The 13,446-nt window shown below is 42.0% G+C and overlaps 1 long non-coding RNA gene across 1 annotated transcript; it reads left to right on the top strand.

The window, feature by feature from the left end:
* Positions 1 to 3,410: 3,410 nt before the first annotated feature.
* On the top strand, positions 3,411 to 4,351 carry LOC127326205 (uncharacterized). The gene is made up of 3 exons (XR_007867685.2): positions 3,411 to 3,526; positions 4,122 to 4,205; positions 4,283 to 4,351. It is a non-coding gene; the product is annotated as an uncharacterized lncRNA (long non-coding RNA).
* The last annotated feature ends 9,095 nt before the right edge of the window (positions 4,352 to 13,446 follow it).

Below are 13,446 nucleotides of genomic sequence, written 5' to 3'. Positions count from 1 at the left end.
AAAATGGAAGGGGAATCAAAATCCAGAGCAGACAGCTACCAGCCTGGAGACCAGGAGGTGACCTGAGCAGCCTGTGGTGGCTGATGCCGGCAGGACGGAGCGTGACCAGGTTGCCGTGATGGGACATGGGTGTGGAGGCGGATGGCACCATGCCGTGCTTTTTAAGCTGGAGAAAACGGCGGAGAGGATGAACTCCATAGAGCAGTTTTCAATCTTTCAATGCTCAGATTTATTAGATTGAATGCTCGGATTTGTCCGCCGCACAGTGGTGGGAGGAGCAATGACGATCAGGATGACTGAGGCAGATGAACTGAGGAGTCTGACTCCTTTTTTAGGGCCAACGTGGAGGAGGTCTAGCGAACCATCTCTGTCAGCCCATGAAGCATCTCTTCCAGCCCATGTCGGGTCAAACCATCTGTTTTAGCCCACGTCCCTCCGAACTATCTCTTTCAGCCCATGAAGCATCTATTCCAGCCCACGTTAGTCCTAAGCAGGAAGTAACGTGCTGTGACAGGAGGCAGAATTTGGGGTGACGTGGCTGCGCGAGAAGCCAGGAAAATGGGACCAATTATTTAGAGATAGAAGATGCATGCATCCGGACGCTGTTTGAGGGACATGGCTGAGAAGAGCCTCTTTTTTGTAGCCTCTTTTTGCTGGCGCTGTCTCCAAACGTACCCCAAATCGTCGTGTTGGATGTTTTTTGAGGGACACGGCTGGAGATGCTCTTAGGCTCTCCCTGATCATAGCCGTGCTGAGCTGCGTGGGCTTGAGCGAGTAGAACGTTGTCGAGAAGGAAGTGTACGCTAGAGACGGGGCGACTGATTGGTTGATCGATTAGAATCACACTTCTGCTCCGGTGCTCCTCTCTTGGAAAAAATTTGGACGCGTCAAACACAATAACAGTGGAGATCTTTCCGTACCTGTTCGTAAGGGGAGCCACGATCGTAATTTCAGTGTGGGTCCACCATCCATACAACCCTGTACAGGCCACTACAAGAAACTCATCACGTAGAGACGTTAAATATGAGACGCATTTGCTTTCGTCCTTAGGATAGGAGGGCAGCTCAACGTAGGGACGTTTCTTTAGACGATCCACGTAACGTCTCAAAATTTCTATTTATTGACTAGCAAAATAAATAAAATAGCTAATTCTTAAGTATGTAGAGACAAATCTTGGGACGTTTAGAATGCGTCGTATAACTAACTTTGCGAGAGTGCAGAAACTAATTTTGTGCTCATCAAAGATCACTACGGTAGTACGGTGATCCCAAATAGACGAATACTAGTAGATGTACAATAAGCGTGTGAAATACGATTGGACAGATAAAAAAGGCCATAAATTTATTTTCACTTAGAAATAAAATAATTAGTAGTAAAACATTTTACGTTTTGGCGCTTTGTTAAATTTACCACTTAAGAAAGCTATTCCCGCCTATTATTCGGTCTAAGGCTAACTTTTGTTGTTTTAGCGCTTAAGATTCATAAAAAATCCGCCTATTTTTTGTTCTGGCGCTAATTTTGGTTGCTTTACTGCTTAAGAAAACACCCCCGCTTATATTTCGAAGGCAAAATTCCAAGCCCTCCCAACCAGGTAGAACATACAGAAATTTCATGTTCCAATCAACCACACCTAGCATGTTAGTACTGATTTCTTGCTTTCGGTTCCTATACCTCCCTTTGTCAGCAGTATTAACATACACAGGAATATGGAACCCATCGAGTGCTCCAAGTGCATTGCCAAACCACTGCCATTTGTAATCATTAGGAGGGGTAGCAGAAGCATCGGGAAGTTTAATGAACTCCGTACTTAGAGATAGGATGGCTGATAACACAGTAGAGAGGTGTCTACTAATAGTCTCTATAGATCGCTGATACGTGCCACCCAAAACTCTCATTTTAATTCCATGTCCAACAACTTGTAGGAACATAGCAACATTTTCTTCTACTGTCACATAGATGCTATCCTTCAGACCACACTTCTCACGCAACATAGCACAAAGATCGTGGAAATTCCTTTTAGTTAACCGTAGCTTATCATAGCAAGCTGCCTCGGATCCATTATATGTTTTTTTAAAGATGTACTTCCTATATGCAACCTTCTCCTCATCATCATCGAAATATCCTACATTTCTCGGTGTCCTTTGCGTACTAAGATAAGCAAGTGCCATGCATGACATCTCGAACCACATCTTTGTCAATATGATCCTTTTCCTTTTTCTTTTTTTGTTCTCCTCGATTACGTATGCAACCAACTCTTCTTGAGACATGATACCTCTACAATGTACAGTATATCAAATATTCTACAGTGTGGAACCAACTATGCTACATTATGTCAATACTACATAGATTCATGCACTTGAAATCAAACTATTCTACAGTATCTCGATACACTAACCTACAGTATGTCAATATTGCATAGTTTCAGTATGTCAAATCAAACTATTCAAATCAGAAAAAAGACAACGCTGATACCTTCAAGATCGAGTTGACCTCAGTACCTTCCCCCACACCTCAGGACCTGTAAAAAAATTGATCAAAAAAAGTCCATACAGCATAGATTGATCATAGTACATGTTTCAATTGTGTGTGCAAGATGGCAATTGAGACCGGGAACTTTGATCGCTGCCATGACCTTTCAGCCATAACCCGTTCCGTTCCATAGTCAATGGCTTAAACAGTGCAATGACCAGAAACGCAAATTGCCCCTACTTTCTCTCTCCGTCCCAGCCCTGGCAGCCTTTAACCGGCGTCAATGTCAATGTCATACTACTGTAGGAACCTAGCTATAAACAGAACATATGAAAAGAGTGCAGGGAGATGCCGCTTCGGGATCGCCAGGGGAGTGGCTGCTGGTGCCCACCCGCTGTTTGCAGCATCCCCCGCCGCCGGCAGTACATCGCCATGGTGGATCATGCATGCAGCTAGGGTTTCTCGCCCGGCCGCCAGGGAACCCAGGAAGGGAGAGAGGAGGCTGGGAAGGGAGAGAGGACGCTCGGAAGGGAGAGAGGATGCCAGGGAAAGATGCCTTACCGCCCTCGCCGGCGCCGGCGGGTGGCTTCAGGTCGGGGCGGCGGCTGTGACTCCGCAGCTTTTTCTCGGGAAGAAAGAGAGAAATCGATCGAGGCTGAGAGGTCGATCGAAGCCCGTGTCCTGGGGAGTTACGAAGCGGTACGTGGGGTTTTCCACGAGTTTCCGAGGATGGGACTTCGGAATTGCCTGAGGCCGCGGCGTAGTTGCAACAGGGTGGGCTCGGAAAGTTTAGCTGTTTCCACGGTTTAATTCCATAACCATTCCAAACACATGAAAGCGGGCCAGAAATTCTAGATAGCCAATTCCATGCCAGTTTTCCAACATCCAAACACAGTGTAATATATTTCCTCCTCGCCTACATCTTTTTGTTAGACAAAGGGGAACCCTCGCCCATCTGATAAAACTGGAAGGGGAACCCTCGCCCGCATCTCTCTAGCCGCCGCCGCGAGGATACCCTGCTCAGCAGATCGATCCGCGGCCATGTGCCTCCGTCAAGGTGTGTGCCCCATCAAATCCATCTCATTTACATAGGGCTAGCCGGTGAAGGCGGCGGCGCCGCTGCCGTCACGGTCGACGGCGAAGCGCTAGGGGTTGCTGCGGCCTGCGTGTGATGCGGTGGGTGTATCCTTGTGCGATGGGTGTGGTACTGGGTGCAGGATTCCCGTGGATCTATCTCGTGTAGAACGTAGTCAATCCGCTTACTGAGAAAAGCTCAATCTTTGTTCATTATCTGCTGCTCATGTATTCTTCTTCTTACGGTGATAGGAAAGTATGGCCTGTAATAAGCGGAAAACTTAGGGTCTAGTACTCTTTTCCATCACACGGCTGTAGATTCAGATGAATTTAGGTGCTAGTGTTTTCTGAATTTTTGTTTCTCATCACTTGCCTATATCCATGCGTCACCTCTGATCAGTTTAGATGCTAGTATTCTTTTCCAGGCCATGCGCTGCCTTGTTCTTTTCTAGACAAACCCAAGCATAATTGTTTGTTGATAGTATAGTGTATACCAATCTGTTTAATGTATTGATCAGTTTTGGCACGTGACATGTAATGCATAGCATAAACAAATTCAAGTGTTCTTATGTTTGCAGTTTCATAACCACAAACATGCTAATTCATTTGTTTTCGGCACATATGCAAATTCATCATTTCCACACGAGGAAGAGATTACTAAGGTATGTTCAAGTCTTTTACTCGGTAAAGACACTGCGCCTATTTGTTTAGCGTGAACTGAACTAGGCTTCAACTGTAGGAAGCACACACAAAAAATTATGCTAAACAATATCAGAGTTGTGTACCTTGTGAGCAGGTTACAAAGCAGGTATATGCTACTGTGGATTTGCAGTTAGAATCAGTCTGGTTGTATTGTTTTCTACAAATAATATTACAGTATTGATTGGGTTTGTTCGTTCACAATTGCAACAACCACGTCCTGAAAATAATAGCAAAGAGATTTATGCCAATTAATCTTTAGGACGTTGGCGCATAACTGCTATGGTGCAAAATGAACTTCACTTTGCACATCAGACCATATCTAAGTTTGTATTTGTTATGTATAGCTCATATGGTCTTTTGATGCAGAAAGCAAATTATGAAAACTCCACTGAGGCCGATCAAGGTTGTGATGTATCATCGTTCCCATATAATCAACCTACTAATAAGGTACTCCGTATATGCAAACAAACTATCTAAACCACCATGGTTTTCTTGTGTCATACAGGTAATAGTGTCATTTCCTAAATGTTGTATTTCTTAAAGTTACATGATAAATTTGAAGTCTATTTCTTTTTGGAAAACCCAAGAAAAAACAAAAATAAAGTTGTAACGATAGTATCTTTGATTATTTAAGATATAACATATGTGGTTGGACGAAACATGCTTGGAGATGAATATTGTGATGTTCTTATTAACTGTCCTACACCAACTGCGGATGAAAAATTGCCGAGACCATATAAAGATATTGAAACTTTCAAAGATGCTTTGGGTCATGTTATCGCTTGTCCTAGGTTCTATGTAAGTATATTTTCATGTCTACAAGCATTACATTCCCTTATTAGATCCTTGCTAAATTATTTATTTCTAAACTTTGTGCATTGTAGATCAAGAAGAAGAAAATCGAGCTCAAACCAGACAAATGATGACCTGGTATGCTACATTCTTCTCATTTTTCTTAACAATGGAAGACTAAGAATTATGCAATGATTCGGTTTTAATAGTTGCATCCAGCTATGTTATGGCTGGGTACCCAATCGTTTGAGTAATTTTGCAAAACTTGTTTTGTACATATATCAATTGTTTCGAATAGTCAAGTGGTTAGCATGTTGAGTACTTTGGTGTGGTTACTAAGGAACTTCCTCTTGGAAGCATGAACAAAACTGGTGTCAACGCAGATTCAACAAGCGGGGTTGAGAGTTGATAGCACCAGTTAAGTTCAGGAGTTGAGCATGGAGTTTGCTAACCTGGCAACACGTGTACATAGGACAAATATATCTTATGGTTATGAAGATATTGCCAATACACATAGGGCAGCATCAGTTTCTAGACATTTGATCGTCCTAGCAAAAGGATGCAAATTTTAGCTGAAAATAGCATATATGTTTCATGCAGGTTTACTCTTAGATCATTTTTAGTTAATCAACTGAACTTGTCATCTGACCCTCTACTAGATTTTCCATGGAGTTTCTCACTTTGGTCGTGACTTGCTTTTCAGGTTATATGTGAAGCTATGTAGGGCAGAGATGGAGATGGGCAAAGCATTAGTTTCCGCCTCAAAAAATCTATGAAGTGATATTTTTGAGAGACAATTGTAATATAGGGTTTTATGATTTTCCCTGAACATGATATTTCCCAATGTATCTATGAATTATCAATATGGATATTCTATTCAGTTTCAAATTTTCTTTGTATTATGAATGTATTTATTCCTGTCTTCTATATATTTTCGGCGTTTGTTGGTTATAATGGCCATGCCTTGTACCGTGAACCTAAATATGAGGGAAAATCAGTTTTTACATGAATTTATGAATAAAATCAAAATTATGCTAGCATGTATTAGTTTTGAGACGCTATATCCAAAATACAAGTAAAATAGTAAATATACATAATGTATATAAGATGTCAGTATGAATATGTATGTACTAACGTATAATGTACACATTAATAAAACATCTCTAAAATATATTTGAGACGCAAACTTTGGCGTGTTTATTAAAGCGTTTCTGTGTAGGTAAACATGCTTTTGAGCGTTACTATGATAGCGTCTTATGTATGTAGAGACGCTTATCAAGCGTCCTTCTATTACTTGAGACGGTGCATAAAGAGACGATTCTATGACGCTTTATGAAAGCGACTGTGCAACCCTCTAGAGATGAAATTTCACGTCTCAACACTTCAAAGTTAGCGTCTCTACATGCGTGTTGTGTTGTAGTGGCCCGCGTTGTGTTACCTCGTTTCTGTATGACGTGGGGCAGTAGTTAGATGGATGAGATCGTTAACTGGTCATGTGATCTCTTTTTTTTACGCGACGTACACATACTGCATCAATACAGTCAATTATACATGGGATGGATATGAGTTTTGGCGGACCCAACACAACAAAAAAAACAACTATAAACCTTCAACTTCGTTTAGGGGAGCACCGGAGCAGGGCTCTTAGAATCATTTCCCAAAAGTGTGCTTAGATGACTAGTGGCGGACCCAAGTCACTCAAAATTCTGAATTTCTATATTATTTGTTCATATATTTAATAAAAAACATATAATTCTACCATGTTTATGCAAGGAACGCCCCAATTCATTTGATTTGGGCCCACTCATAAGTTTCTTTGGATCCGCCCCTCTAAGATGACCTGCCTTGACCACTAGCCGAACATTCAACTTTGGATAGCAACGATTGTGCATGAACCTTTCTTAAATAGCGGCTCGGCCTTAGCCACTCCATGCTAAGTATGTCCTTTTATCGAGCATATTCAAGCTTCGCCTGCTTTATCTTTTATGACAACTGTCATCTTTTTTTGTTTTGTTTTGCTAGCTCTAGGTTTACCGAGAATTAAGTTAGCTCTCGGTCAACTCCAAAACTATTAGATATGCATTGAGATTCGTGCATATCAAAATTACTCATGGGTGTGCAAATACGCGTGGATATGCAATCACACATCTTTTTATTTTCCAACTACAAATGAATCATCTGAAATTTGGTGACCCAAAAATAAGTTAGTTCTAGATTAACCAAGAACTAGCCTTTTTTTCTTCTGTATTTTTTTCGACAAAGAACATATATTAATATCGTGGAGATACCAATTACATCTAGCCTCTACAATAATGTATTTCCCTAGCTGCATTATGGATGCACAAAGCCAAAAAATGAAGAAAACTTACAAAAAAGAAAAATCCCGCTACAGTGGTCTATATCTTGAAACAACAATATTAACACCACCAAGACAACAATAGAAGTTCAGCTTCTCCAAAATTGATGCCTCTAAGAAGGGAATGGGTGTACAAGTGTCATTGTTGTCCGATCATAGATCTTAGGTTTTCACCTTGAAAAAAGTCATCGCTCTCAAAAAAAATACGTTCAATAAAGCCATTGCTAGGCACAATGAATTAACGGTGGACCATGGATTTTCACCCTGAAAGATAAGACTTTAAGCTTCTCCCGTGCAACTGCCCCAACTTGCATGCCGCTGCTCTAAGTGACAAAACACCAAACCAATTCCCATTGTTTGATAGGATAGGATGGTGCTGGAACTGGATTCTTGCAGGATTAGTATGCTCAAAGGGAATGGAAAGACTCGAACCACCATTGCTAGTCCCCAGATCTCTACTGTGATAATATTCTCTGCCAACACCATGGGACAAGAAAACGTGCCCCATGATATTAGCAGCCAGCAGAGCTTCAAAGTAATCCCTAAGAAAACAAAAAGTTAGAACAAACACGGATGCGTATGATCGAATACTACCAGATCCAGCAATATCCAGGAATGGATCGCCTAGTGAAGTTTGCTGGTGGATCCTTCTGAAACACGACACTGCAGCTAGATCAATGGGGACAGGCATCCGACGGACCATCATCTTGGCGCGAGAAAAATCCGAGGACCACCACCTTTTATTGAGGCCGAGATCCTATACCCATGGTCTGCCTCCACGCCCACAAATGCCTTGAAGCGATCCGGGGCTAGACTACCGCCGCCACCTGACTAGGATTTCCACCCCGACCACCATTGATACACATCTCTGCCGGCGCGCCCCAGCCGCTCCGTCGAGGATTTCGCCGCAACCCCCATGCCCACCACTGTTCGGCACCAGGGGCTGCCACCACCTAGACCCATGCCGGCGGAAGCGGCATATGGAGGCCGAACGATTGGTTCTTCTAGTGGCGGTTGGTGCCGCTCCGGAGTCGTCCTGGTGGATGACCCAGGAGCCTGCGGGACGCGATTGATTCTTCTGTTTCTGGTTATGCCTTTGTTAGAAGATATCAAGAGAGAATCGAACGAGAGAGACAATGATTGAATCCAGTAATTTTTTCATTGATGATTTAGCACTTATATATAGGGGAACAGACGTCTCCAAACGAGGCGACGGTTTGAAAGGCGGTTCCTGGAGGCGACGCTCCAGGAACGACATGTCGGTTCCACATCATGGGGGTTTCCCATATGTGGTTACAAGCAAAGATTTAAGTAATTAATGACATGATTAATTAAATCCTAACACTTGTGTTAGAAGATATCGAGAGAAAATAACGAGAGAGACAATAATTAAATCCTAACACTTCCCCTAATGTATTCTTGTCCTTGCAAGTGTTCATCATCTTGAAATAGTCTCCTCAAAAAACCCAGTGGGAAAAATGTGAGGAGTCCTCCAAAAACCCTGTGGGAAAGATAAGGAATAGTATATGATATGTTGCTAAAACTCCTTCAAACCCAGTTGAAAAATAAGGAGAAAATGATAAAACATATAATTGGTATTGCCTCCTTGTTAACTCAATACGAGAAAAACCTTGTAAAAGGGGAAACCCATAGAGTTTTAGAGAACAATATACGTTGTGTATATACTTTCCTTAAAAACCCGGTGGGGAAAATGGATAGTATGACATATGATCTTATGTTGATATTACCTCATTAAAAACCGTAATGAGAACCTGGAAAGTAAACTCATTAAGGTAAAAAAAGTATAATATGATGCTTTGAACATGAACAATTCAGGAAGATACAACCCCTGATTCTTGGAAATCTCGAAGTCGTCGCATACCAATTCCATGAGTATATTTCTGGAATGTTGAAGTTGGTAGAGATTTAGTGAATAGATCAGCAAGGTTATCGCATGATTTGACTTGCAAGACATTTATTTCCCCACCCTTTTCTAGTTCATGGGGATAACAAAATTTAGGGGAAATATGCTTAGTTATATTGATCTTGATGTATCATGTTTGCAATTGTGCAGCACAAGCCGCATTATCTATATAGATAATGGTATGTGATTCGATAGAACCAATTCCACATGATCGTTGTATGTGATTAATCATCCTGCGAAGCCACACGCATTCACGTGATGCCTCATATAATGCAATTATTTCAGAATGATTGGTAGACATTGCAACCAGAGTCTGTTTCGAAGATTTCCATGATATAGTAGTTCCACCATGTGGGAACACAAAGCCGGTCTGTGATCTAGCATTATGGGGATGGTAATGCCCACACTCAGGGGATCTGATAAATAGCAAGCATATGTGTATCCAATCATATTGGTGTCCAGATTTCTCTGAAACTGATAGAATAGGACAAGATCCTTTGTGCCTTGGAGATATCGAAAAACATGCTTGACTCCCGAGCAATGGAGTTTGGTGGGAGCTACGCTGTCTAGCAAGTAGATTCACTGCAAATGTGAGGTTAGGTTTTGTACAATTTGCAAGATTCATAAGCGCTCCAATGGCACCGAGATATGGAACATTAGGTCCCAACATCTCTTTGCCATCATCCCTCGGCCTGAACAGATCTTTCTCTACGTCTAGAGATCGAACCACCATGGGAGTTTTAGAAGGATAGGATTTATCCATATTGAATTTCTCCAATATTTTCTGGATATAGGCAGCTTGGTGTACCATTATTCCTGAGGGAAGGTGCTCGAGTTGGAGACCCAAGCAAAATTTGGTTTTACCCAAATCTTTCATCTAAAATTCCCTCTTTAGATGATTGCGTGCTTCATCAATATCTTATGTGTTGCCAATTATGTTGAGATCATCGATGTACACGAAAATGATGCAAAATCATGAAGAGGACTTCTTGATGAACACACATGGGCAGTCATCACTGTTGGAGTAACCTTTTTGAAGAAGGAACTCACTAAGTCGGTTGTACCACATCCGCCCCAACTGTTTCAAGCCGTATAAAGACTTGTCCAGTTTTACATAGTACATGTTGCGTTTTGCGCTTGCATTCGGGACAGAGATTCTGTCTGGAACCTTCATGTAAATGTCCGAATCTAGTGACACGTAAAGATATATGGTCACAACATCCATCAACTACATTGATAGATGATTTTGTACTGCCAAAGATATTAGATATCGGAAAGTGATACCACTCATAACTGGAGAATATGTCTCATTGAAATCAATGTCGGGTCTCTACGTGAAACCTTGTGCTGCGAGCCTTGCATTGTATCTTGATGTCTACGCCCCCCTCCTTTTCCTGTAGACAGTGTTGGGCCTCCAAGAGCAGAGGTTTGTAGGACAGCAGCAAGTTTCCCTTAAGTGGATCACCCAAGGTTTATCGAACTCAGGGAGGAAGAGGTCAAAGATATCCCTCTCATGCAACCCTGCAACCACAAAGCAAGAAGTCTCTTGTGTCCCCAACACACCAAATAGGTGCACTAGTTCGGCGAAGAGATAGTGAAATACAGGTGGTATGAATAAGTAGCAACGGCACCAGAAAAGTGCTTTGCCCGGAGACGGTAAACAAGCGGTAGTAACGCAGTAGTAACACAGTAAAACAGTAAACAAGCAGCGATAGCAGTATTTAGGAACAAGGCCTAGGGATCAGACTTTCACTAGTGGACACTCTCAACATTGATCACATAACAGAATAGATAAATGCATACTCTACACTCTCTTGTTGGATGATGAACACATTGCGTAGGATTACACGAACCCTCAATGCCGAAGTTAACAAGCTCCACAATTCAATGTTCATATTTAAATAACCTTAGAGTGCATGAAGATCAACACGACTAAACCAAGTACTAACATAGCATGCACACTGTCACCTTCATGCTAAGAAAGGAGGCATAGATCATATCAATACTATCATAGCAATAGTTAACTTCATAATCTACAAGAGATCATAATCATAGCCTACGCCAAGTACTAACACGGATGCACACACTGTCACCATTACACCGTGCAGGAGGAATAAAACTACTTTAATAACATTGCTAGAGTAGCACATAGATAAATTGTGATACAAAACAGATTGCAATCATAAAGATATATAAATAAGCGCTTCACTATGCCATTCATAACAGTGAATAAGTATTCTGTGAAATATAGCCTAAGAGACCCACACGGTGCACACACTGTCACCTTTACACACGTGGGACAAGGAGTCTCCGGAGATCACATAAGTAAAATTCACTTGACTAGCATAACGACATCTAGATTACAAGCATCATCATATGAATCTCAATCATGTAAGGCAGCTCATGAGATTATTGTATTGAAGTACATAGGAGAGAGATTAACCACATAGCTACCGGTACAGCCCCGAGCCTCGATGGAGAACTACTCCCTCCTCATGGGAGACAGCAGCGGTGATGAAGATGGCGGTGGTGTCGATGGAGGAGCCTTCCGGCGTCACTTCCCCGTCCCGGCGGCGTGCCGGAACAGAGACTCATGTCCCCCAGATCTTGGCTTCGCGATGGCGGCGGCTCTGGAAGGTTTCTCGTACCGTGGCTTTTCCCGTGTCGAGGTTTTAGGTCCAGGGGCTTTATATAGGCGAAGAGGCGGCGTCAGAAGGTCGAAGGGGCGCCGGCACTATAGGGCGGCGCGGCCAGGGCCTGGGCCGCGCCGGCCTATGGTCTGGGGGCCCAGTGCCCCCCCTCTGGTCCTTCTCGTGTGTTCTGGATGCTTCCGGGCAAAATAGGAACCTGGGCGTTGATTTCGTCCAATTCCGAGAATATTTCTTTACTAGGATTTCTGAAACCAAAAACAGCAGAAAACAGCAACTGGCACTTCGGCATGTTGTTAATAGGTTAGTTCCAGAAAATGCACAAATATGACATAAAGTGTGCACAAAACATGTAGAAATCATCAATAATGTGGCATGGAACATAAGAAATTATCGATACGTCGGAGACGTATCAGCATCCCCAAGCTTAGTTTCTGCTCGTCCCGAGCAGGTAAACGATAACAAAGATAATTTCTGGAGTGACATGCCATCATAAACTTGATCATAATATTGTAAACACATGTAATGAATGCAGCAATCCAAAACAATGGTAATGACATGAGTAAACAAATGAATCATATAGCAAAGACTTTTCATGAATAGTACTTCAAGACAAGCATCAATAAGTCTTGTATAAGAGTTGACTCATAAAGCAATAAATTCATAGTAAAAGCATTGAAGCAACACAAAGGAAGATTAAGTTTCAGCGGTTGCTTTCAACTTGTAACATGTATATCTCATGGATATTGTCAACATAGAGTAATATAACAAATGCAATATGCAAGTATGTAGGAATCAATGCACAGTTCACACAAGTGTTTGCTTCTTGAGATGGAGAGAAATAGGTGAACTGACTCAACATAAAAGTAGAAGAAAGGCCCTTCGCAGAGGGGAGCATTGATTGCTATATTTGTGCTAGAGCTTTGGTTTTGAAAGCAAGAAACAATTTTGTCAACGGTAGTAATAAAGCATATGTATCATGTAAATTATATCTTACAAGTTGCAAGCCTCATGCATAGTATACTAATAGTGCCCGCACCTTGTCCTAATTAGCTTGGATTACCGGGATTATCGCAATGCACATGTTTTAACCAAGTGTCACAAAGGGGTACCTCTATGCCGCCTGTACAAAGGTCTAAGGAGAAAGCTCGCATTGGATTTCTCGCTATTGATTATTCTCAACTTAGACATCCATACCGGGACAACATAGACAACAGATAATGGACTCCTCTTTTATGCATAAGCATGTAGCAACAATTAATTTTCTCATATGAGATTGAGGATATATGTCCAAAACTGAAACTTTCACCATGGATCATGGCTTTAGTTAGCGGCCCAATGTTCTTCTCTAACAATATGCACGCTCTAACCATAAGGTGGTAAATCGCTCTTACTTCAGACAAGACGAACATGCATAGCAACTCACATGATATTCAACAAAGAGTAGTTGATGGCGTCCCCAGGAACATGGTTGTCGCACA

This window comes from Lolium perenne, chromosome 7 (assembly GCF_019359855.2).
Source record: "Lolium perenne isolate Kyuss_39 chromosome 7, Kyuss_2.0, whole genome shotgun sequence".
In the NCBI taxonomy this organism is placed as follows: domain Eukaryota; kingdom Viridiplantae; phylum Streptophyta; class Magnoliopsida; order Poales; family Poaceae; genus Lolium; species Lolium perenne.
This window is presented reverse-complemented; position numbering and strand designations above follow the sequence as displayed.